Below are 23904 nucleotides of genomic sequence, written 5' to 3' on the forward strand. Positions count from 1 at the left end.
TACACATATTTTTACAACACGGGAGCATCTCGCTTGGACCGCATTTACATAAGTACACAGTTACAAGACGAGCTACGTGAAGTTGATTTATGCCCGGTGGAACTTTCGAATCACTGTGCTTATATTTGTAAGGTCAGACAACCGGCTATGGGGCCGGCACGTGGAAGGGGTACATGGAAATTAAACTGCAATATTTTGCGTGAAGAGGAGTTGCAGGACCGCTTCTCCACTGAATGGGAAAGATGGAAACGACATATACACCAATATCGAGATATCTTAGATTGGTGGTTGTTATATGCTAAACCTCGAACAATAGGGTTATTGAAGGCCTACAGTTCCCAACGTCGACGGCTACTCAACCAGACTACGGACTTTTATTACAGATGTTTACGGCAGCTCTATACTGCAGATCCTACCAACCCGCGAACGTACCAGCGCATTAAGCAGGTACGAGCCCAGCTATTGACACTGCACAGGCGATACCAAGAAGGTTTGAAAATTCGCGCTCGAGACAACCATTATAACAGCGAAGAGGCTCCTTCCATATATCACATCCTTCGAGAATGTCGCAGGGGGCGACAGAAATATATTCATCAGATTACTACCCAGGACGGCCAAATTGTTCAAGACCACCCACGAATACAAGCAACACTTGAAAACTTCTTTCAAGACTTGTATGGAGAAGGCGAGGTAACCCATCTTGATCACCGACACACGTTTTTCGATGGAATTCGTGGAAGGATTCAGCACCGTGAACAAGACAGTCTGACGGCTGAGTTAACGGAAGACGAAATATATCAAGCAATCAAGCAGAGCGCATCCCATAAATCACCAGGAATAGATGGACTGGGGAAGGAGTTCTATGTACAGCTATGGCCCATCATCAAAGCCGAACTTGTGCTGATACTCAATAACGCCCTGCAACCTGACAGGAACATTACAAAGATGAAGGAAGGTCAAATAGTTCTAATTCCAAAGAAAGGGAAACCAACGACCCCAGCCGACTTTAGACCTCTCACACTCCTCAACTTTGATTACAAGTTACTTACTCGCTGCTTGAAACAACGGCTCAACAATTTCTTAGCAGACGTAACTTCCAGCCAACAGTCAGGAGCTGTTCAGGGAAGAAGTATTTTGAACACTGTCTGTGCCATTCGCGATATGATTAGTAGGTCACTCGTAGAGAAGCAACGGCGACAGCTGCTCTCTTTGGACTTTGATCACGCATTTGATAGAGTTAACCATGGTTATTTGATCGAAGTGTTTAAAGCATTAGGTTTCACTGTGCCTTTTACCACTCTGATGGCTAAGATACTGACTGGCGGCTCTTCTAAAATAACTGTGAACGGTTACCTTTCAAACCCTATCAAAATTACACGAGGAGTACGGCAAGGTTGTCCCTTATCGATGATGCTTTTTGTGCTATCCTTGGAACTCTTTATTGTCAATATATTACGTACCTTCCCCCCTGGTATGATCGACGTCTTTGTCTATGCTGACGATGTCACATTAATTCTGGATCGCAAAGCTGACTACCAGCGTCTTTTCACCGAGCTTGACACTTATGGACACTATTCCGGTGCACATCTCAACTTCCAAAAAACTAAAACTATGCGGATAGGGTATCGAAGCAGGACTTCCGAAATTGTTCCCTCATGGATGCAGGTAACTGATGAAATTAAGATACTCGGCATCCAGTTCTGTAATAGCATACATCAGATGATTAAAAAAAATTGGTCCCTTGCCCTTGCATCGGTGAAAAGTATACTGCACCAAGTTAAATATAAATTCTTGGTGTTACAACAACGAGTGCAATATGTCAATATGTATGGTCTAAGCAAAATCTGGTATCTAAGCCAAATTTTAACAATGCCAAGAGTAGTTGGCATCCGTATAGTTTCAGCAGTAGGCTGGTATATCTGGCAAGGATCACTTTTCCGCGTCGCACGACCTACACTCATGCTCGCTAAATCTGAAGGAGGTCTTGGTCTTATTGATGTACAGCTTAAAAGTAAAGTGCTCTTATTGTTACGGAATCTCAGAATCATGCAAGCAGCAGACAACCGCAGATCCGGCAAATTTTTACTGGGAATGTGTAACCCGGAAGAGATTAAGAACCCGCCAGCATTTTACGATGTCCACCACCTCGCGCCACATGAACGATATATGCGATGTGAGATGAGCTAAGTTCCTCGTAGTCTCCTCCTATCTCCAGACATAACAACGAAGAAACTTTATACGTATGTGCATACACAGCAATATCAAGCCCCGAAAATAGTTCGGACAGCGATGTTAATAAACTGGAACCGCGTCTGGCGGAACATCTCAAATCACATTCTCCCTCAGATAATATGTGATACGTGGTATAAGGTAGTTCATGATATCATTCCTACAAATAGCAATCTCCATCGCATCCATATGCAGGACAATATACTATGTTGACAATACAAAATATATTTAACACATGGGTGACGGGCCCCGAGAAATCTCGTAGTACGCTCGCCAGCGGTAGGTGACGGGCCCCGAGAAATCTCGGTTTTATTCACGACATTGTTTTCGGTCTTCCCGTGACATCTCTTGACCATATCTTGAACTATTTCGGACGTGCACATTGAGTAGAATAAATCGTAGATGTATATCTGCCACTTTTCTTTCATTCACGGCCTCTTTTATTCTTTGATATAGTTTCGAAACGTCGACTTTCTTCCTGCCGGTTCAGTCAATGACAAGATGGAGCGCCCGCGGAATACGGTGTTAGCTGACGACGATATTTTAGAAGAATTATATGCCGATGATCGTTCAAATGGAAATAGTCTAATGAATTGGTGGAAACTGAATGTGAGAGTGATAGCGGAAGTGATATTCAAGCCTCTACAGGCCGTGATTTACCTAGTGTACTTATTTATTCAAGTGATTCTGACGACGACAACGATGTAAACATTAATGACGTTTTAGGAATTGACGCTGAATATGGTTTAGTAAAGGCAGATCCACAATTACTAGGGGCATTGGAGCGTACCCATACCAACTTTAAAGATAAAATATTGACTGGTTTAATATTTATTAACGTCTTTATAATCAAGTGCACCCTAGCATGGTTAGTAGAAAAATGTCCGGTCCACAGGGTATGTGACAAGCTCAAGCATCCGGTCAGCAATGTGTTAAAAAAACCGAGGCCGATTTATGGGTACACATTCATCCATCGAATTAATTCCGAACTTAGCCTTTATCTCCTCATTCCGAATACCCTCCTGCAATTGTTCCCACATGTTTATACCAGCAATCATTCTCGGTACTTTTATGTCTGTCACTTCTAATGTATGAGTAAGATATTCGGAGTCCACTCAGGTTTGGCTCCCGTAAAGCAAAGTTGGTCTGAAAACAGACCGATATAAAGATAGTTTCGTCCGGGAGCTGACTTCCTTCTTACAGAATACTGTTGATCGCAACTGCGAATTCACTGCATTAGCTTTACTGCACCTTGATTCAATCTCACTTACTATATTACCATCCTGGGAGAACACACAATCTAAACACTTGAAATTATCGACCTGTTCCAGATTTCTATCACCAATCTCACATTCAATTCTGTTGAATTTCGTATCTACTGACACCAATTTAGTTTTGGAAAGGCTAATTTTCATACCATACTCATTGCAGCTATTTTCAAGTTCCAAGGTATTAGACTGGAGGCTTTCGGCACAATCTGCCATTAAGACCAAGTCGTCAGCATAGTCCAAACTGCTTACTACATTTCCACCTAACTAAATCCCTCCCTGCCATTTTATACCTTTCAGCAGATGATCCATGTAAACTACGAACAACAAAGGTGAAAGATTACAGCCTTGTCTAACCCCTATAAGTACCCTGAACCAAGAACTCATTCTACCATCAATTCTCACTGAAGCCCAATTGTAAACATAAATGCCTTTGATTCATTTTAATAATCTATTCTTAATCCCATAGTCCCCCAGTATGGCGAACATCTTTTCCGTCGGTGCCCTATCATATGCTTTCTCTAGAGCTACGAAACATAAACACAACTGCCTATTCCTCTCGTAACATTTTTCAATTAGCTGGCACATACTGAAAATCTGATCCTGACAGCCCCTCTGTGCTCTGAAACCACATTGGTTTTCATCCAACTTCCTCTCAAACACTGATCGCACCCTCCCTTCCAAGATGCCAGTGAATACTTTGCCTGGTATACTAATCAATGAGATACCTCGATAGTTGTTGCAATCCTTCCTGTTCCCTTGCTTATAGATAGGTGCAATTACTGCTTTTGTCCAATCTGAAGATACCTTACCAACATTCCACGCTAATTTTACTACTCTATGAAGCCATTTCATCCCTGCCTTCCCACTACACTTCACCACTTCTTGTCTAATTTCATCTATTCCTGCTGATTTTATGACAATGGAGTTTATTTACCATCCTTTCCACTTCCTCAAGGGTAATTTCACTAACAACATTTTCCTCCTCCCCATGAGCTCGGTTGTTCGCGACACCACCAGGAAAATTTCCTTTTACGCTGAGAATATTTTCAAATTAATCCCTCCACCTGTCCAGTGATACCCCGGGATCTATGGTGACTTCACCTGAATTACTCAAAACACTATTCGAATCGTTTTTTCCCTCCTTTCGTAAGATTCTTTATTATTGTCCAGAAAGGTGACCTAGCATTTGCAGATTATTACCAAAATCTTCTCAAGACTTCTTTTTGAATTCAACTATCTGTTTCATTCTGTTTCTTTCATCTACGTACAAATCCCTGTCTGCCTCGGCCCTTGTTTAGAGCCATTCCTGATAAGACTTCTTTTTACGTTTACAAGCTGCTCTCACTTCATCATTCCGACAAGACGTTCTCTTTTTTTTTTCTATCTTTACACACAGTTATTCCTAGCCATTCCCTTGCTGTTTCTACTACAGCATCCCTGTATTCCACCCATTCACTTTCTATATCCTGATCCTGCTTACACTCTACTGTTCGAAACTTCTCAGTAATCATAACCATTTACTTCTGTCTAATTTCCTCGTCCCCGACATTTTCTATCCTTATTCGTTTGCAGACAGATTTCACTTTCTCTACCCTAGGCCTAGAGATACTTAGTTCACTACAAATCAGATAGTGGTCTATATCAGTGAAAAATCCCCTTAAAACCCGTACATTCCTAACAGATTTCCTGAATTGGTTGTCGCTTAATATATAGTCTATTATTGATCTGGTATACCTACCCTCCCACGTGTAGTGATGAATAGCCTTATGCTTGAAGAATGCATTCGTAAATGCTAAACCCATAGTAGCACAGAAGTCCAGCAAACGTTTCCCCTTTCCATATCCTCCCCACATTTACCAATCACCCTTTCGTATCCTTCAGTTCTATTTCCTATCCTTGCTGTTGATCCTGACTACGATGTCACTCAATGCTTCGTACAACTTGTCAATTTCATCCTCAGCTACACCCTCACCGAGACAATTCTCATCCTAATTCCTCAAACAACCAAATCTACCCGCATCATTCGCTCATTTACATTTACATGCCTAACAGAAACTATATTGCGTGCAATTGTATTCCTGATGAACAGCCCTACCCCAGACTCTGCCCTTCCCTTTTTAACACCCATCAAGTACACTTTATAATCTCCTATCTTTCCCTAGTTATCTCCCCTTGCCCGAATATCACTTACTCCTAGCACATCCAGATGCATCCTCTTTGCTGACTCAGCCAGTTCTACTTTCTTTCTTCCATGAGCCCCATTAATATTGATAGCTCCCCATCGAATTCCATTTCGTTCGCCAAGTTGTTTCCAAGGAGTCCCTCGCCTGTCAAATGGGAGTGGGACTCCGTTACTCCCATAGGTCCGAGGCTTGTTTAGAATGTTCTGGGCTCGGTAAAATCATGAAGCAATATGCTACCCTACTTACACATTGTCCAAGAAATTATATTTTCTCTAACGGGTTAGAGACCTCCGGTAGATTGTATAGTCCTTGTCGCCTGAACACAAGAAAGGCCATGACTCAGAATATGTCCGAGATACCCACTCCCATTCCATACCAACTTGTTTCCCGACTCTCAGGACCACTTACTAGGCCACTCAGCCGTTACCCATGGTTCACGAACTAAGACGTGAATACAGTAGCCCACAACATGAACCACCAAATAATAATAATAATAATAATAATAATAATAATAATAATAATAATAATAATAATAATAATAATAATAATAATAATAATAATAATAATAATAATAATAACAATAATAATAATAATAATAATAATAATAATAATAATAATAATAATAATAATAATAATAATAATAATAATAATATGCTTTATTTATTCTGGCAAAGTTAGGAATGTACTCCCTTCGTTACACTCAACCAGTCTTAAGGTAGGACACTGTTAAAAATAATTACTGATGACAATAATATTAACAATAATAACGGTAATGGTATTAATAGAAATTGTTCCGGGGTATCTGTGGAACGCAGAGGTGAAAGAAGGTGCGGGCTTGAATGGGTCTAACAACAACATCAAGAATTGAATTAAAACTTTAACAAAGGTTATACTTCTTTCAATATAAAAAACAAACTTAACAAATTTCCACTCGGTGATATAACAATGAAATATCAGGTACAATGCCAATCTTGAAAAGAGACTTGGAAAAATCCAAGATTCAGAACTTTAACAATTTTGGGCTTCAGGCCCTCGATTTATAATTTCTGAGTTACAAGCTTAAGTTTACAAAATTTACAAATGAGGAATACTTTAGTCAAGGGCAGAAATCCTCTAATTCAAGAGCACTCTCTCTTCAAATTACAATGTCTAGCCTTCCAGAGGCTCTCTTCACTATTACAAAACTTTGAAAAGAGCTAACAGGCTCTCAGTTTCTTCCAGTCTACTCAAGGCAAAATTACATCGAAATCTTACAATCTCTGGCCACTCAACGTACGATTTACAAATCGAAATAGTTTTACACAGGAGTATCTAGTACCCAACCTACTGGGCCTTTGCGGAAAAGAACAGGTTAAATAAATGGGCCGAACACAACCAGAACGGAGGCATACACTGTGCTCCCAGATAATGAAATATTAAAAAGCTACAGGGCTCTCGGCCGATGAAACTGGGGCTAGTCCCAAACTACTGAGGTGGCTCGCATGGAAATAATTCTAACATATTACAGGAACGAAAGGTTGCGAAAACGTAGTCACCTCAAACCAAAATGAAGGGGAGCTCTGAGGGTAACTCACTCTCTATCGCCGACTTCCAGTTAAAGACTTTATGAAATTTTACATTAAAAGGAAGAAGTTTACATTAAAACGGTTACACAGTTAGAAATTCGGACCTTCCCATCGGATAAGTATGCGGAAACAGCTAGAAAGATTGAATTTACGTGGCCATTACCTGGTAGATGTTCTGCTGGCCGAAGAAAGAGGTCTCCTGCCTTAACACACACACTCAGATAGACGACGATCAATTGGCAAGGAACCTCGAAAAGCCGCGACTTATATACCCTCAGGGAAGGTTCGAGAGAATTCAGGACTAATCCGGACACACCCTCTCAATTTTTATTGGTTAGTTCAAAATGAACAAGAAATGCGGGATTGGTTGAAAATTAATTACAAAAATTCATGATTGGCCAGATTAAAAACTGGCGGAAAGAAAAAGAAGTTTTGCTAAACCAAAAATAAATGAACATAGATTCAGTTATGAAAACCTAGAAATACAAAACTTCTTTAAGTTATAATTTCTTCCACCTTGCACCAGAGTGCATGATCAGAATTTTTGGTATTGTCATCTGTGGATAAATGTCCAAAGTTATTGATGTATATCGAAGCAAAACAAGGAGAGATTCAATCAGTTTAGGAAACTTCACAATAACACAAGTACTTAATATTTCTGTAGTGACATCTTCCGATTAAAGTTCTAACTTCACGTAGTATCAGTTTCACCTTTTGGTCGATAGAGGAGTTCATTAAGGCGCTTATTTTGAATAAGCGAAGTTGAGATGAACCTCCCGGTGCAGAAATAATCACACGTAGCAAAACAAATCATATTATCTATGTAATACACACATCGTACGGAGAGTACATTAAAATATATCAATAATGAGTACTGTGTATACTACTTAAGAGAATGTTTCAAAAATGTATAAATTTCTACAATGTACCGAGATATCGCCTTCAATTGAGAGGTGAAGAGAAGGATTAGTGAGATGAAGAAAAAATGATACGTGAAAGGAAGAGGGATGTAATGACAAAGAAGAGGTAGGAGGAGATATTTTCAGGGCAAAACTTGATGATTTATGCATGTTTAAAAGCTGAGCTGCTGGACATGCTTTTGACTTTCAGTGTTAAGATATTCTATTGTCGGGCTGCGGTAACGGTGAATGACTTCGTGAAGATCGTTGTTCTGTGTACAGGAAGGGATATAAACATGGTGCAGCTGGATCGGTTATTTTTGTTATGATCTGTGGAGAGGAGTTTGATGCGATCACGGAGATAGGTTGGTTGAGAAGTTTTAAGAATATTATGCAAAAAACAAAGAGTATGAAGAGCAGAGGTGACGGAACTGATCCCTGAGGTACTCTCACAGGGAAGGCCAGCACCGCACCCTTACTCTGCTACAATTATTCTCATTGGGCCCAGTCGATAAGCCGTGGTCGCGCAATTCGTGCCAGATGAGCTGATGCGGAACAACATCAAACAATTTCTCTAGGTCGATGAATGACCGGTTTAATGGCTTACTATTTTCTCTATGCTGGCATAGCATAAAACAAGGTTCAATACCTTATTTGATATGAACATATCAGATCTCGATACAATTGGGCTCCAAACACAGTGTGTGGCACTTGCGTGGAACAACTAAGGAAAGGAAGCTAATATGCCTTCGCAATTGCAATGCTCTGGCATGAGCCTCGAAACAATGGGCCATTGATATTTTTGTGTATAATAATATTAGAAGCTACACGATAAAAAGGAGGAAAGAAAATTTGTTAACATCCAAGAGACCCATACAACACATTCTTGTGCCTTCGTCACCTGAAAATTTTAAGGCAGAATAGAATCATCAGATTCCGAAACGACTCTGTAATAAGAAATGTCATACATTTAGACGAAATTTGAATGTCAAGTCCAATTCTTAGATTCTCGTCTGGAATACATCTATAAAATTTCGACTGTGTTAGTGAAGAATAGGGTGAAAGATTTCATCCAAACGTAAAGAACGCGGAAAATACTTCTCACGTCATAAGGAATGAAAACATGGCATCAGACTACTGTTGATCATTATAAACAGATGGACCAATACGATGTCATGGGAACAATAGAAAATGATGACTTCAGCCATTTAATAGCGTCCGTATTCGGGAGACGGGGAGGGGCTGGTCCGCACAGTTGGCTGTCCTGAGAATGGTTTCCCGTGGTTATCCATTCTCCTACACTAAGGCGAATGCCAGGACAGTTCCTAGTATACGCCACGGCCGCCAACGCTGTCACCTTCTCCGTTACAAATCTCCTGGCCTGAGAAACGGTGCCACCGTCTAGAAGGCCCGCCTCCCACTCCAGGGAAGGAATGAGAATAGTAGTAGTAGTTCCACTACGAAGAGAACTACCAAGTAAAACTATTAACCCATCCCTTCCTATCACCGTTCATTAAATGTAACTAATACACCCAAACCTATGTCTGTTCATTGATGTGTAAATACATTCTGGATTCATTTGATCACTACAAAACTTTAATGAAAGTGCTAGTCGCTTAGCAACCACCTTAGTACAGGGTGTATTGCGGGGTAGAGTAAGCCTTCGCCTGCAATTATTGGAGTGATCATTTAATGGTGTTATGATTACGCAATGTTGGATAAAGTTAGAGACCTACCAATGTCTCACGATTCACCGGCAGGTTATTCCGGAGAGAATACAACAAGAATGAAGCAGATCAGTCCAATAGTAGGGACGGACGAATTTTCCAAAGCTGTTTTAGTAAACTCTTTTAATACATTTATAGTGTGCTATTGCGACGCACAGCGAGGAAAACCGTCAGAGTTAGGATTTAGTGGCTCTATTTCGTAACGGGAATGAATTTAGCTTTCATTTGTGAGAGCAGACAAGCTGATGAGATCCGTCTTTGTCCCGTCAGTGCTCCACCATTCACGTGCTGATTTTCACCAATAATAGCTTACTTAAAAACAAATTTGCCCCTACAACTCAAACACCGAGTGAAAAATGGTGTTAGAAAAAAAGCGCCAAATAAAGAACGTAATATTGATTTTAATACCGAGCAGCGACGTGTTGGGAATAGCGGAATGTTAACCTGCAGAGGGCAAGTTACCATCCGGTGAGCTTGCATTCGGGGTTCGAGTCCCACTATCGGCAGATATGTAGATGATTTTCCGTGGTATCCCATTTTCACACCTGACAAGTGCCGTAAGACCTATCTCTGTGGGTAAAAAAAAGAAAGAAAAGAGAGAAGAAAGTCATACAATATGTTTGACAATCTCGTGACATGAGATTTAGATTTAGACGTTTGGATGCTCAAACTAAGGTATCTATTTATTTATTACTAGCTGATGTACCCGTGCTTCGCTACGGGATTTTCAGAAAGACTGACTTTGTGGTTTTCCTAGCCTGAAATCAACATAGGTCATTACAAAAATGTAAGTATGAATGTAGCGATTAAAAGCAATGCCATCATATAAAATACTCAATCAAATGGAAAGCCGCACGTTTTATCACTTTTAACGAACAGTGCTGCGGTTAGATTGCGGTGCCAATCTAATAGTCCAAAGTTCCAGAGCTAGGATGACCAGGCCGTAGATTGCCATGAACACTCATCTGCCATTATTCCGCTAAACACGCACACTGTTCATTCCAATCAGGGCCTCGAGATTGAATAGCCCGAATGCTATGATGATCCAGTGTGTTACGTACCAGTAGTATCAGAAAATTTATAAACCAGGGGAATGGCATGCTAAAGAAGAAAGTTATCTAACTCCCCAGCTACTTCCCATCGATATTCAGATAGGCTGTTACACTCTGTACCACTGGGCGAGTTGACCGTGTGGTTACCGGTGCGCAGCTGTGTGCTTGTATCCGAGAGATAGTGGATTCGAACCCCATTGTCGGCAGCGCTGAAGATGGTATTCCGTGGTTTCCCACTTTCACACCAGTCAAATGCTGGGCCTGTACCTTAATTAAGGCCTAAGGCACTCCTAGCCCTTTCCTATCCCATCGTCGCCATAAAACCTATCTATGTCCGTGCAACGTAAATCAAATAAAAAATACTCTGTACACAGCAGTAATCCTATCTACCGGAGATTAAGGGCAACAGAAGACACAAAGCACATCACGACAAACAATGGTCAATGTAATGTTATTGTTGATCAATGTTATGAGCTTTCTATATTGTAGGCCTTCACATTTAGTTTTCTTTCGACTCTGTGATTTGTAAAATATTTTATACCATAAACTGTAGTTTCTTGTTCTCCGACTTTATATACCGATTTTCATTAAATACTGTTTACCCATTTTGTCGTTACTCGGCGCTGATATGTACTTAGTAACAAAAATCCAAATACATGAATATCTTTGTGATCATAGCCAGTACGGTAACAATGTATAAGACATGAATAATAGGAAATTTAATACTATATAACCTTAGTTATGTAGCATTCATCGATTACACCTCTAATAAGAAATATTTGAGAATTACATTTTAGGCCTTCCCCTAAACTACCATATCACTCAGGGTGAATAAAATAATTTACAGCCTAGACTATAGCGACTTATTTCCTGACTTTGCATACCGATTTTCATCAAGGTAGGACTACTAATAACAACAATATTTGAGAATTAAATTTTAGGCCTTCCCCTAAACTACCATTTTTCTCAGCGTGAATACAATTATTGATAGCCTAGATTGTAGCAACTTATTCCCCAACTTCGCATACCCATTTTCTTTAAAATACAACCACTAATAACATAAATAGTTGAGAATTCAATTTTAGGCCTTCCCCTAAACTACCATTTTGCTCAGCGTGAGTAAAATGATTTATAGCGTAGATTGTAGAGGCTCATCCCCCGACTTCACATGCCGATTTTCATTAGACCACTAATAACATAAATAGTTGAGAATTCAATTTTAGGCCTTCCCCTAAACTACCATTTCACTCAGCGTGAGTAAAATGATTTATAGCCTAGATTGTAGAGGCTCATCCCCTGACTTCACATACCGATTTTCATTAAATTCTCTTCAACCGTTTTCTCGTGATGCGTGTACATACATACATACATACATACGTACAGACAGACAGACAGACAGACAGACAGACAGACAGACAGACAGACAGACAGACAGACAGACAGACAGACAGACAGACAGACAGACAGACAGACAGACAGACAGACAGACAGACAGACAGACAGACAGACAGACAGACAGACAGAAATTACGGAAAACTGAAAAGTGCATTTTCTTGTTACTATGGACATGACTGATACAGAAATACCATTATTTTCAAATTCTGAGCAATGTACAGACAAAACTCTTATTTTATATATATAGATTTATTTATTTATTTATTTATTTATTTACTTATTTATTTATTCTTCTTTCATGTTCTTTCTTGTTCTGTTTACCCTCCAGGGTTGGTTTCTTCATCGCACTCAGTCAGGGATCCCACCTCTACCGGTTCAAGGGCAGTTTCCTGGAGCGTGAGACATTGGGACGGTGGAATACAACGGGGGAGCAGAACCAGTGCCTCGCCCAGGTGGCTATGCTGTGCAGGTACCTTGTTGGGGAATGGGAGTATTGGAAGGGAGAGAGAAGAGAGAGGGTAGGAATCGGCCGTGGCCCTAAGTTAGCTACAATCCCGGCATTTGCCTGGATGAGAAGTGAGAAACCAGAGAAAACCACTTCAAGTATGGCTGAGGTGGGAATCGAACCGTTCTCTACTCAGTTGACTTCCCGATGTTGATTGAGCCCCGTTAAAGTCCTCGTAACACTTTAAATTTCGTGGCAGAACTGGTAAACGAACCCGGACTTCCGGGGGTGGCAGATAATCAAGCTAACCATTACACCACAGAGGCGGGCTTTTATTTATTTATTTATTTATTTATGTATTTATTTATTTATTTATTTATTTATTTATTTATTTATTTATTTAATTTACAATTTGCTTCTCGTCACACCGACACAGAGACGTCTTATCGCAACGATGAGATGGAAAAGGGCTAGAAGTGAGAAGTAAGTGGCCGTGACCTTAATTAAGGTACAGCCCCAGCATTTGACTGGTGTGAAAATGGGAAACCACGGTAAATCATTTTCAGGACTCCCAACAGTGGGGTTCGAACCCACTATCTCCCGAATGCAAGCTCAGAGCTGCGCGACGCACGAACAAATCGCTCGGTATTTTTTCATTCATTTATATTTATGTATCAACTTACATTACATGGCGTAAAAATGGCCATGGGTACGTGACAGGGAAGAGGATTCTGTAGGAAAGAGATCAGTCACTCCTCAATCCTACACTAGTCGACTCCAGATTTCATAAAGTTGTGTCTCCATAAAAGGACTCGTTATCAACTTGAGTTTCCTTTCTTGAAAGACATATATATGATCATTTGAATTTTCGAAAACGAAATTTGACAATATCCTTTAATTCAAACGGAGTTTAAAAACGATAAAAGACAAAATTGTATTATTCAAACTTTATTATATGTTCTTTCCTCACAACAATATTTTCCATCAAATTATATTAGGAGTTTGCAATATCATAACTGTCCAATGTTAAGCATTAAAATATTTTTGGCTTCTCTACTCTTTAGGAAAGTGAGAAAAGTGGAAACCTGGGTGGCCGTCAGGTTTCCTATCGCCCTTCACTGCTGCTTTCACTTGAGAGAATCGCGGGTTCGATTCCCAGCCGGGCTGGGGATTTTATCACGTTTGATTTATCGATTCATCCATACAGAGAAGCCCTTCCCAGATATGCGACCGAGGAGAAACTTTACTTCCGGAATCTTTTACATAGAGATCCATTGCTATGAACTTCCAGGGATAATTTCTGTGTTGTTTTTCCGTTGCCTTCCACTAGCGTACAAAGAGAAAACTGGATAAAACATTATCTATGACATGACCCCTTATTACGAGTAGCGGTGGAAAGAATGGTCAAAGGAAGACATGGAGATAACAGCGATTACCCAAAATCAGAAAAGGAAAGAGAAAAGGGCACAGCCATAATTGAACCAGATGAAATGTAGAACAACCTATGATGATGATGCTGATGATGATGATGATGATGATTAGCTTCTCTAACTCGGGGAATGAGTGCTTGTGTTCATCAAACTACTAATCGCCTCAGAAACACAAAACAGTGAATACACCATTTCACACAGGGTTGAGAGTCGTGACAGCAGATAACCAAGAGAAGGGCAGGAAACAAGAAGAATCTTTGCTGTTGATGTTTTCAGAAGAAAATGTGAAGAATCTATAAATTAAAAGAGTTTACTATAAACAGCTTTGTCAAATCCGTCCGTCCATTCACCAGGATCAATCTACTTCATTATTGTTTCATTCTCTCCGAAATTACCTGAGGGCGAATCGAGAGATGTTGATAGGTATCTAAGTTCAGCCAACTTTGTAATTATAAAATAAAATCATTAATTAATCACTCCAGTATTCATTTCAGGCAAAGGCTTACCCTAACCCGCAATAAATTCTGTACTTAGCAGGTTGCTAAGCGACCAACACTTCCATTAATAAATTCTAATGCATGTGATTTCACCTTTAGTAATGTTATTGCATGCAGCCATGTTTGATTACTACCTGTCAAACCAGAGAGGGTTCGCTTCCTCTGATCACGGAAGAATACTATTCCCTGCTGTATACTCTTCGATTCTCTAACCTTTCCCAGCTTCCAAATATATTCAACAGATGTCAGAGCGTTCCTAATACTTTATATGCTGCCGAGAGGAAACATTTACATACAAACAGACCCCATCGTGATATACGCCTTAGACATTATCTGCGAACACCCAGCAAAAACCCTAGTAGGAGACTAACCTATGAGCTCACAAGACAACTGTTCTATATAGAAGAACTGAGATTAAAACACCATTGTCTTCTACGACACAACACCAAACTGTACATCAAGAACTGCAGGATTAAAAAAGCGAATATATGGATGGATATGTGGATAGATATTTATCAAACATTATGACGTGTGAATGGATGAATTCTGACTACGAACTTGGCATAACATAACGCGCTTAAATGTTCATAAACCCCAGTGGCGTGCGGTGAACACATTCGTTACCCCCGCGCCAAAAATTATTTTTAAATATAAGCATCGCAGCCCCTCTACACTCTAAATTCAATATTACCATTTTATAAGGTTGCATTTCTCGCGGGAAGGTCTACCTCAGAAATGTCTTTCAAGAATATTTTCAACCACAAACTCGCACATATTTCCAAATGTCAGTGACGGCACCATCATATAGCAGGCTTTAAACAATCCCGTGACACTTCGGGATAGTAGAGTACAGTCATGATTTTCACAAAAATGCACCGGGACTACCTGTTTTTAACTTAAAACCCTAACCTAAACTGAATCAGGAAAATTGAACTGGTATTTTACCGTTGCCGAAGTTTTACAGTTTCGCTCGCTTACTGAGTGTACATGCATCAACGACAAACTAGAGAAAATATTCGTCACTTCGTATAACACATGTTATATTCATGAGGAATGGCACAGAACACATGGAAACTTCACCTATAATCCAAGAGGAACACTAAACAATTCACCATACTCTAGCATCACAGACAACTTTATTTCGCGCTTAGTTCTGGGTTCATGATTGGCGGCTCTACACGTGCCATCAGTAAACTTTATACATGCCGAAATCCAAGAATAAAATATAATCTTCTATATTACAATTGATGTCATAAACTGGCTCTAAATTATTAGCAAAACGATGTGCAAGTGGCCTCTAGCGTGTGGCGCTGAACACTTCGAGTGTCAAGTATCAAAATTAACATTCCTTTCCCGCGCTAGCTGGCCAGTCGTCGCAAATTGCTGTCGGGGTGGGCCCACAGCCCCGCCCCGCTCCCAGGACAAAGACGCTTCAAGTGCATGCGACATCCAAGCGACTTAAATTTCGCTGGGGTAGCTCTCTATCGCGCCGGCGAGGAAACCCAGCTCGCTGGAGAACCTGAACTACGGTATAGCGAGCGGATTTTCGAGACACCTGTACTTGGCTTGGCTTATATGTTCGCAGTTTTTAAACCTTATAAAAAGCGTTCCAAGGAAGAATAAGAAAATGTAAATTGAAATCAGCGCCGGGGTGGATGGGGTTCAGTGAACGCTACTGATAAAGCCATTGGAAACGACAGACAAATCAACATGACTACGATAAGTATATCGAGACGACGGAGCAGCACAGGTCTTCTACTTACTATTGAAATGTTCAGTTACATTTAAGAAACAGATTTTGCAAAGTGAAACAAGACCTATTTTCTGTCATAATTGTGCGTAAGTCACATTCCAATGTTTGCTACCGTACGATACGCACTCGAGCACTCCACAGAGCTACTACGTCACAGTGCTAGCACACTTTCCTTCATTGCTTCTTCTTCCACTGTGACTGGAATTTGTCCGAAAATTCAAAAAGTAAATGGTAGTTAATGCCACCTTGTGGCTATATAAGAAACTAGGTGAATGACATTCAAATTCATTGTTTTAATATGACTTTGTGCATGCTCTTATGTTGTCAGAATATTCCTGGTGTTTTAATTTTTTCGTTGAAATTAGAAACCTAAGACATCTTGGCACTTTTTTAGTTAACAGGTTGAATCTGCTTTGTACGTATCGCATGCTACAGACCTTCTCATTGATGAAGAGTTTATTTCGGGATAACTACGTGCAGCAGTCACGGTAGTCCTGGCTGTTTCCAGAACTCGTGTGCAGTTATCATGGCAAGCTATTACCGTATTCTACAGTAGTGCGGGAGTCGCTAAATAGGCTACTGTTCGTACATGTGTGTGCTGCAGGTTGCAAACAACAGGCGTACACAATGGGAGCATGTGATATATCGTGCGGGCAGTCCCCGCAGGGAACATGGCTACAATAGCAGAGAGGAGGAGGTTAAACTCTGTACACAGTGCTAATGAGGTAAGGACCATCCTGAACATCATCAATTATCTGCATAGTCTTTCGCAACAAGCCAAGATAAAATGAACATGCTATGGAGATGGTGTCGTGATGCTAGATATCCAGTGCCTTTTGAACAGCATCAACGAAGTAAGTAAGGTGTTCGGCCTTAAAAATAACGAGAACTGTTATCGCACTGAACAGAAACACTATTGAAATGGTATCACATTTCAAGTACTCAGGAGTGCGATCCAGACATACGAGGGATGGAAAAGTTCGTAGTTTTCTCCGCTTCACGGAGCATAGAATTATGCTTATAATACGAGACAGTGAGTACACATTACTTGGCTACTCCTCTCTTAGTAGCCTCTTATAGTATGGCTCTGATGGAAGGTTAATTTAAAATTCTAAATATTTTTCACAAATGTTGTTAAATTTTATGCACTACCTATTCCTTACATGTAGGAACTGTTGCTCTTATTATATTTAATTTAATTTTAATTCATTAAGCCTGTATGATTTATTGATTTATTTTAACTTAATTTTTATTTAATTATAGTAATGTAGTGCCTGGTTACAGGGTGTTAATCATGTGAGGTAAAATAAAACATTACTTAATTACGACAAGCATGGGGTGCTGATGATGTGCTCATTGATCCTGCCCACAGGGGGAAAAATGTTCCGATAAATCGAAAAGTAAATCAGTATTTCCACAAAAGAATGCCAAGGCTGATGAATTCTGAGATAATTGGAGCCAAGTGTAACACTAAACTGTTCCGCAGCAATCGTTATAAACAAGTGAGATAACTGGTCTCGATATGCCCGTCCTAGTCATATTGTTTCCACTGCACGTTTCAATAACATTTAATACCGGTTATAATAACAACTGATTCATTCCATTCTTCCATTCATTCTTTCCATACAGCATTCCCTGTGCTTATCACGATCTTGCCCGAGATAGTGGCCATGACTGAACCTACTTTCCCTGCGCAGTGTGCGTACGTCGATGTTTTTTTTATTAGAATCATGTAAGTTACTAGGAACGTTCTGCCATCTTTTGAGTATATTAGGAACCTGGGGAAGGTCAGAGATTCAAAGAGTATGTAACAGGTAATAGCATTCTTCCATCATCAGAGGAAATGTACACTCTGTGGCCTGGCAGGCAGTGACATTACTAAGGATGAACATCACATAATTAGATCAGAATATTAATGAAAGTGTTAGTCGCATAGCAACCTCCTAAGTACAGAATGTATTGCGGGCTAGGATAAGCCTTCGCCTGCAATTGTTGGAGTGGTCATTTATTGAGTGTATTTTATGAGTAGTCAAAGCTCTCAATATCTGATGATTCACCGGCAGGAATTTGCGGAGAGAATAAAACAAACATGGCGCAAGTCGGTTCAGTAGAAAAGACGGACGGATTTGCTAAAGCTGTCTCAGTATACAGATTACCATCGTCGTCATCAGTCTGATGTAGAGATAGTGTGCCTGTCTCTTCTTCTAGGGCCCTTGGTTCGTTTTGGGACCAGTTCAATAATTTTAATTCTGGACCGAGGAGTTGAACGGGATTCACTTAATACGAAATGTTCTCAACCTCTTAGTTACAAGAAGAAAGCGCACAGTGAGAAGATGGCGCTAGTGTCCATACTGGTTGCCATGGTAAACTACTGTCGGGAAATTGATGGCCATAATTCCAGATACACTAAAAACATATCCATATACAAGATGTATCATAATAAAGAGCTCAAACTCAAACAGCTGTAAGTGCATGCTACGAGAAACAAACACGAGCCATTTGCGAGATAATTCGCATTGACTTTACTCATCGTAGTTAGCAAAACGGTTCCAATACAACGTTAAGTGAAGTTGGTAGAAGTGCAGTTGTTTTAATGTGCAAGAAAACAGTCTTACTTAATATATTACATGGATGTAAGTGTTCAAGGTGTCGTCCTTGTACCCGTAGCCACACACAGTGAGAAACGTCGCTGATGCACAGCAAGTGGGTAACAACTACATTCTACCAAAGTATCTAATAACTTTTCATAATGTTGTACTGGTACCTCTTCCTAACTAGGATGACGTTTAGACACAGTAAAGTCAATGGTGGCTGGTAATCACAAATTATAAATGTTGGTCTATTAAGCTCAACTCGAAGGCCTGCAGATTTCAAGGTTACGCGTGGTCAGAACGACGAATCCTCTCATCCGTTATTCTTAGTTTTCTAGATCATGGTCGCTATCACGCAGCTCTTAGATTCAGGTAAGTCTATGACCTAACGGGGAAGCGAACCCGGCGCCTCTGGGTAGAAAGTGGGGGGATCGCCATCCCAACACCACGAACGCATTAATTATAGAACCACCATACCTCCATAGGCTTTCAGTGTGCTACACACGCTGCCAGATGTGTAGAAAGTCCACGATATCTGTAGCAGTGCCACCTTTGTTGATGTCCGCTACGGAGTGGTTCCTTTAGTCGGTCGATAGATGAAGAGAAGGTCTTCACCAATAAGTGACCAATGCTCTATCGTGACTCTACTCCTCTGCATTTGGGAGACGGGACAGGGCTGGACCTCAAGGCTGGCTCCAGCCGTCGGCTGTCCTGAGAATGGTTTTCCATTCTCCTGTACTAAGGCGAATGCCGGGACAGTTCCTCACCTTGTCCGGGCATCTCCTTCGCCGTAACAAATCTCCCGGCCTGAGCCGTCTAAGAGGCCCGCCTCCCCCTTCAGGGGAGGAAAAAACGTTTTAGTAGTATTTGTAGTAGTAGTCCTCTAGTCTGGCGAACATACCGAAGTCATGAATAATCAGAAAAATACCGGCTAGTGACTGGGAATTATTGCATGGTGCACTGCTTCAACACTAGGGGCTGCATTTTAATACAATATCAAATTGCGAAATATGTACATAAAACTCAGTAAATATCAGTTAAATATATAATTAAATATGTAATATTCATAAAATAAGTAATTAAACATTTCTTCTTTCTTTCTTTCTTTCTTTCTTTATTGATCCGTTTACCCACCAGGGTGGGTTTTTCCCTCGGACTCAGGGACAGATCCCACCTCTAACCCCTCAAGAGCACTGCCCTGGAGCGTGAAACTTTTGGGTCTGGGGATACAACTGAGCAGGAGGACCAGTACCTCACCCAGGTGGCCTCACCTGCTATGCTGAACAGGGGCCTTATGGGGATGGGAAGATTGGAAGGAAGAGGGAAGAAAGCGCCTGTGATCTTAAGTTAGGTGCCATCCCGGCATTTGCCTGAAGGAGAAGTGGGAAACCACAGAAAATTACTTCGAGAATGGCTGAGGGGAAAATGGAACCCCCTCTACTCTGTTGACCTCCCGAGGCTGAGTGCACCCCGTTCCAGTCCTCGTGACGCTTTTCAAATTTCGTTGCAGAGCCACTAATCGAACCCGGGCTCCGTAAATTTACAAATTTGCTCGTATATTCCTTTTATTATGACATTGTTATGACTTGTGATCATGAAATAGTTTTATATATTTCCATATGTTATGATAAAGGCATGTTGTAACGTCAGATAAGTTATACAGACTACTGTTTTCTAATTTTGATGGTATTAAATAATAATCAAACTCAAGGCATAATAAAAACACTCCAAATATTTAAAACTAATTTATGCACTGTAAATCCTCTGTATATTGCTGTAGCTAATTTCCGGTTGCACTTATGACCTGAAAATGAAGCAAATAAATGTTACTAAATAAAGTCTTTAAACCGCTATCACGAAACACAGCGTATCACCAAGTACTTCTCCTTAGTTTTCCATAGTGATGTTTTTTAGATGATCGGATAAAATTTTCTTGTAGGTCCGCAGAGCGCGGAGCGAGTTAGCCTCACGTACAAGACGAACACCGCAACAAGTCTTGATAATGTTCTCTGTGTTTTTGAGTTAGTAATTGTTCAGTTTGAAAGCAATCATGCAAAGCATTCGTAAAAATACGCTGAAATGCAGTTTCCAACAGCAGCGGAAATACACACCTGGGTTTCAGAAACACTGCAAGTAAACATCAACCAGCTAGCGGCTCTCCAACTGGATGCCCCGGCTAATGCAGTATACATAAAGGTAATTTCATCGGCCATTATGGAGAGAATTTGAAACAGGTTGCACACTCAAACTTTGTAGTGGAGAGACAGTACCGGTAGTTATTGAAGCAGCTGGAGTTGAGGCGACTAGAGTTCGTCTGTTTAATATTCCTCCGGAATTGCCGAACGAAAAAATCAGGAATTATTTCACGAAATACGGTCATGTTGAAGACATTTATGATGAATCGTGGTCTAAGCTCTACCGTCTACCAGTTCCCAATGGTATCCGACAAATACAAATTCAGTTAAAACAGCAAATTCCATCCTTCGTAACCATAGAGGGGTACAGGGGACAAGTCACATATGAGGGGCAAGAAAAAACATGCGCTATATGCAACGCCTCGGATCACCTGCGTATTGACTGTCCCCGTCGTGCGGGCAATGTTTTGAGACTACCGACATCACTTGCCACACTATTTCGTCCCTATGCACCCACAACAACAGCCACCACTCTCCAATCTGACTTACAATTGACGAGTGGAGCCTTTCCTCCCCTCGTAAACAGGTCTACCACAGATGACCTCGCTACACTGGACTCCCAATCGCAACCTGTTGTAAACACCTTACTTGCTGGGGAACAACTTGACCCTGAGAGCGAAAAAGCTGTTCATGTGTCAACAGATGCTATGCACACACTCACCACATCAGAGCCGGCTCCAAGCCACGTAATACAACACACTACAGACCAACACATGGAGGTTACAGAGCAACCAGATTCACAACTGAAAGTAGATCAGTCCAAAATACAGGACGATCCCGTTAATATTGACAATACTGCCCAGTTAAGTAAAGAGCACGTCACACACAAGAAAATGAAATTGGCGGAGGAAGTTAACACCCCCACGATCGATACACCAGCTGATACATCAGAAGATTCCGATAGCTCTCTAACAACCAAAACACGTAAATGCCAATCGCAGCAAGTTAGTCCTAAAGACCCGCGGTTGTTTAAGGGAAACCCAACTTCCGGCAATCGAAATAAACCTAATTCCACCAAAAAACTTTCGACCAAGGACACGCAAGCATTGCAGCGTAAAGAGAAGATCGGTCATTGAAGAACTGGATACAGCTCTTAGTTGCCAATTTACAGAATAATCTCCTTTCAACTCATCACGGTCGCACTATGTTGCGGATCTACAGCTTGTTCACACTATTTAGTCTCCTGGCCATTGTGTTCCAGCACCAGCACTCCACCAGGACCGATCCACCATGTCATCCTGACCTTACCCGTACACAGAGCACATGTGACACCTACTTTCCAGAGATGATTCTGCGTACTGTTGCTACGGCAAACATCTGTGGCATTTTGAGTATCACCAAGTGGGCGCTCATTAAGAAGTTTATTAGAGACAATGACATTGATATTTTATTTCTCCAAGAAGTGTGTACCTACAATTTAGATATATTAAGCCCATATGAATACTATGTTAGGAGAGGATATTCGAGGAACAGCTATTGTATATAGACCTGGTCTTGACATTCATGACTTTGTTGCACATCCAAACGGTAGAGTGCTCTCCGCTCGTTATGAAAACTTCATACTCATTAATATATATAGTCCATCAGGAGCGTAAAATCGATTAGAACGAGAAACGTTTTTCTCGAAGACCTCAATATTCATCTCACGCGAGGAACCAACACTGTACTTGCTGGTGATTTCAACTGCGTCCTCCACCCGAAGGATCAAACCGGACCCAACATTAACAACTCGGTAGCGCTCTCAGAACTAGTCCAGCAGATCCGTTTAAGAGATGCTTGGGAAATGAAACACGGGAATTATGTTAAATTCACATTTTTCCGCCACAATTCAGCATCTCGACTAGACAGATTTTATCTCTCTCCTTCAATGTCCACAATTACACACAGAATATCCGTCATCCCAGTTCCTTTCTCTGACCATCAAACAGTGCTCCTTCAATTACGTGTTGACACGCATGTTCCAGTGATAGGAAGAGGATATTGGAAGTTGAACAATAACCTTTTAAAGACTTCAGATGCTATAGAAAATTTTCCTACGATGTGGGAACGATTAGTCGACAGGAAACGGCATTATTCCTCACAACTCCTCTGGTGGATTCACGCGGCTAAACCTGCCATACGACGTTTCTTCCGAAATTTATCCTTTCATAAAGCTCTGGAACGAAGGCACACACAGCAATTCTACGAACAAGCCTTACACGACTATAGTCGCGCGCAACAGCACGGATATGACGTGCAGCATAAATTAACAGAAATTAAACATATACTCTGTCGGCTGAAAGAACATGATATACAAGGTGTACAGGCAGGCACATGTATTCCTTCCTTAGACGAAGACGAAAGGACGTCATTATACCATATTGCCAAGGAGAAGGGTAGAAATAGGAAGAAATTTATCTCAAAACTAAAAATCACAGGGGAGTCCATTACCGGAACTGATAATATTATTCAAATGGCAACCAATCATTTTGAATTAGCTTTCGCTCAGGACTCGCCTCAACAAAACACAACAGTCCAAGTCTTTTTGCAACCTATACAGAAACAACTACCATTAGATGACGCCCAGCAACTAGAGAGCGACATACACCAAGATGAACTGTTAGAAGCTATCAACGGCGCATGTTGTAAAAAATCACCCGGCCCTGATGGTCTGTCTTTCGAATTTTACAAAT

This window comes from Anabrus simplex, chromosome 3, assembly GCF_040414725.1.
Source record: "Anabrus simplex isolate iqAnaSimp1 chromosome 3, ASM4041472v1, whole genome shotgun sequence".
Lineage (NCBI taxonomy): Eukaryota > Metazoa > Arthropoda > Insecta > Orthoptera > Tettigoniidae > Anabrus > Anabrus simplex.